The sequence below is a fragment of the Magnolia sinica genome, chromosome 19 (assembly GCF_029962835.1).
Source record: "Magnolia sinica isolate HGM2019 chromosome 19, MsV1, whole genome shotgun sequence".
Classification (NCBI taxonomy): Eukaryota; Viridiplantae; Streptophyta; class Magnoliopsida; order Magnoliales; family Magnoliaceae; genus Magnolia; species Magnolia sinica.
The window spans coordinates 8,815,306-8,819,312 of record NC_080591.1 but is presented as its reverse complement, the minus strand read 5'-3'; the positions used below and the strand labels follow the sequence as shown (position 1 = coordinate 8,819,312).

Genomic DNA, 4,007 nt, shown 5'->3' with positions numbered 1-4,007 from the left:
AGAAAGAAGAGGCAAGGGATAATATGAAATGGGTGTGAAATAAACGAGGCCTTCGGTCCGATATTTCAACGGAAGGTATGGCCCACCACCACTACCGTTGATATCAGGTGCTTTAAGCACAAGGAAAATGTGGAAAATACCAAATTTAGGAAGTTTTCGTGAATTTTCTTAAAGGCTGTCATGACACGTAATACATCACGGCCCACTTAAAAGAAAGCGGTGTGTACATTCGCGAATATTTAGACGGTAAAGGTGATTCAGCACACATGTTTTGATATGACACATGAATGTATGGTCTAGTCAATTCACTAAGATGGGTGATGTAGAATAGGTGGTGGATGACTTCATGAACGGCCAAGATCAAAAGAAATTAAGCTGAAAGTTCCAACTAGGGAAAAATTGACCTAAATGCACACCATACTTTCTCATGTCCTAACTTAGATGGGTGGTCAATTTACTAAGATAGGTGACGTAGAATAGGTGGTAGATGACTTCATGAATGGCCAAGATTAAAAGAAATCAGGCTGAAAGTTTGAACTAGGGAATAAATTAACCTCAATGCACAATATACGTTTTGATGACTAGAACTTGGGGATGAAATCTACAACCTGGTCCCATGCAGCTACAATATGTTTATAGATTAAAATAGAATTTTAAGTTAATATTTATGATTATTTTTCTTTTAAGATTAAGAATCTGTTTATGTCTAAAATCTTTGTTTTAGTCATCTAATGATTATTTATCAATTTTAATGGGATTAGATATATTTTATATTTTAATAATTTGGAGTTTTTATTGGCAATTTACGGGAGTATATGAAATTCCTAAACATGTTTTGACTCTTCATATTTACCAAAGCATTCCTTTGATTGTATAAATAGAAGATGAAATGTTAAAATTATGGGGGGTTGCGCAAAATAAAAAGCCTTCAGCCCATTGCTAAAGGGAGCTGCGGTATGAAAAACCTGTAGTCTCTCTCATCTTTTACAAACTCATGTTAACGTTTTACTTGTGGGGCCCACCTTGACCGGTGTGTTGTATATTTATGTTGTCTTATTTTAAGGTATGGGCTAAAAATTGTAAGTAAATGTAAATATAAGGTGAACCACACCATGAGAAGCAATGGTGATAGACCATTAAAAGCTTCTTGTGAGCTATAAAAGTTTTAGATATATAGCTTATATTTGTGTTTTCCCATCATCCCGCTCTATGTGACCTTATTAAAAGGTTGCATGGAAAATAAACATTAGTGTATTCTGAAAAGTTTTTAATGGTGGCCATTCAATCACCATTGCTTCCTTTGGTGTGTTCCACTTAAGATTTTGATCTATTTCATTTTTGGGCTCATGCCTTAAAATGAGATGGTAAAATGGATGGATAGACTGGATATACAATACATGTATTAAGGCGGACCCATGGTCATGGCATGACCAAATAAGATAACACCCGGAATCTGCTCCCATGGTACCCGCCATATTGTGTTTCTGAAATCTATCCTGATCATTACTTCCATGACCTAATTTTAGCTGTAGGTGTAAAAACCCATCCCCATTTGCGACTCAAGTAGACCATGCTATTGGAAATAGTATACCCAGCATTCCCTGCCCTCCAAATTGTTTCCTTTACTGTGACCCACTTGAATCATGGATTGTTGTGATTCTTGGGCCCTAAGGCCAAAGGTTTTTTGTGCAATCTAACTACTGATGTGAATTTCTTATAATCGCCATGACAGACCCATAACAAAAGAATATTGGACATATCTCTCAACTTTCCTATCATGTGGCTCATCTTTATTGCAAGTCAGCCTTATTTTTAGTGTTGGGCCTAATATGGGATTACACAACTAATAATAAGAGTGAATTTCACGTACACATTATGGTGTGCTGAGATATACCTCCTATAAATTATTTTCCCTTCAAACACTTAAGAAATGCCGGTGCCTATTTTGGCACGAGCAATCACGATGTGTAAGTGAAATCCACTCTCATCATCATCAAATGCGTAATCAAATGTTAAGCTCATGAAAAAAAAAAAAAACAACTAGCTGACCTATGATTCAGGTAGGTCATATTAAAAGAAATAGTTGGAAGAGATGTCCAAAGATGATTTTTTTATAGGGTCCACCATGACCATTATAAGAAATGTATTCCAACTATTAGATTCCAAAAAAAAAAAAGTACAGCCCAAGAATTAGGACTATCCATTATTCAAGTTGGTTACACCAAGGGAAACAGTTTGGAGGTTAGGCATCAATGTGTGCACTGTTCCCAATCATATGGTCCACATTAGGGCCAATTTAACTTCTGGTTTTTCATAATGTAATTGGGCTGGAAAGATGGGGGCTTCTGGTTCTTCATAAATCTCCCCATCAATGGTAATTTCAACTTTTCAACCTCCATTGGTATAATCAGAGGAACCTTTTAGTATATATAAAGTGTTAAAGCATGTTTTGAGAATATCATATACTCTCATTAATTTCCAGGTAAAAACTCCTAATCATTCTTACTATTTTAAAAATGCATCTTATTTTAAACTTTATTTTTATTATTATTTTGCTTATAAGCTCATTAATACATTGCTATAATTACTAAGTTTATCAATAATATCACTTTTATTTCTCATTTTTAAAGATAATCATTCCTGGTGTATTTAAGGACTACACTCTAAAAGAAGGTGCCCATCCCTTTCCTTTTCTTTTCCATACACCCACTACGTTAGTGGGGCAATGAGGACAGGCCACAACCAAGAAACAGGGCGATTCATTAGTTGATCATGTCTATTGCATGTTAAAGGGTGTTCTAGACACTGTAGGTGACACAGACTGTTTCCTGTCAATATGTTTATAATGGGGCCCACCTAATGAATGGCTCAGGTTTTTCATATGCAGCGACTCGCTTGTCCTAATTGAATATCGAAACAAGAAAACAACATCCTGAAAAACAAAGATAAAGAATAAAGAGGTCCATGCTATGATGGGAATCTTCGGCCCTTGTCACAACAGTATCTTTGAACTTTAAAACGTGAAATTCGTGATGTTTTCAATTCTGATGAGTAAGGTCCATTTGGTTCGTTAATCTAGACCAACGGTTTTTCGCCCACAATAAACGATTAAGAAAAGAAATACAGAAACCGTCTAACTTTAACCGAAATTTGCTTGGAGGAAATGGTCTGGATTGAACGCTTTTAGCCTAAGGTCACCACTAAATACTTCCTAAGGTCATAAGAATCCCTCGTTTTGTAATTTTTGAATTTTTTTAAAGGTGTGTTTTTGGATCTGTTATCATATACACAATAACGTTTGTGTATGTGCTTGTTTGCTTTTTTTACATCGTGGGTTATTTTATAAATGGGTAGTTGGGTGTATGTAGTATTGGGACTAAAATGTTTGCCCCGTTGGTTGATATGTTGTGTGCCTCATGGGATGAACATGTCCCTTACATAGGACTCCCATTTGATTCACTTTGTTAGCTAATTTCTATCTGGTATATAGTTAATCATAGACGATAGGATGTTTCATTTTCTGCTTTGTTTGTTTAATTGATACTCTAATAGTGCATGCTTGATACACAAGCACATTGAATGAATTGTGGAGTTGTGAGTCGGTTCTGTTGAGCATTTCTAGCTCTTTTTAGTCTTTCGGGTGTTTTTCATTTGTAACCATTCAATACTGTCCCTCCTATCTAATGATCAGGTACCAAAATAAGAATGATTATTGTTCATGATGGATCTAAATTGGCACATGGATCATCTACCACCCTCTGCCAGAGTATCAAAGTTTTCTCTTTGGGTTGTTTTACATGTTGTCCATGTGCGTTTGATTTGATAATCCAATAAAATCTTATCAAAACAAAGGAAAAATGCTTGTGGATGTGTGAGATTCGTTTAACCCACATGGTGATTGTGTGAGATTCAGTTCAATTTGCATTGAAATTCAAAATAGAAATGTCCCAGTGAAGGGATGAATAACCTGCTACAAGATTTGTTTGCTTTAGGTTCCTTCACTGATT

At 35.6% G+C, this 4,007-nt stretch overlaps 1 non-coding gene across 1 annotated transcript; it reads left to right on the top strand.

Annotated features, from left to right (window-relative positions):
- The first annotated feature begins 3,409 nt into the window (after positions 1-3,409).
- LOC131235932 (small nucleolar RNA snoR99) lies at positions 3,410-3,514 on the top strand. The gene has a single exon (XR_009166443.1). It is a non-coding gene; the product is annotated as a small nucleolar RNA snoR99 (small nucleolar RNA).
- The last annotated feature ends 493 nt before the right edge of the window (positions 3,515-4,007 follow it).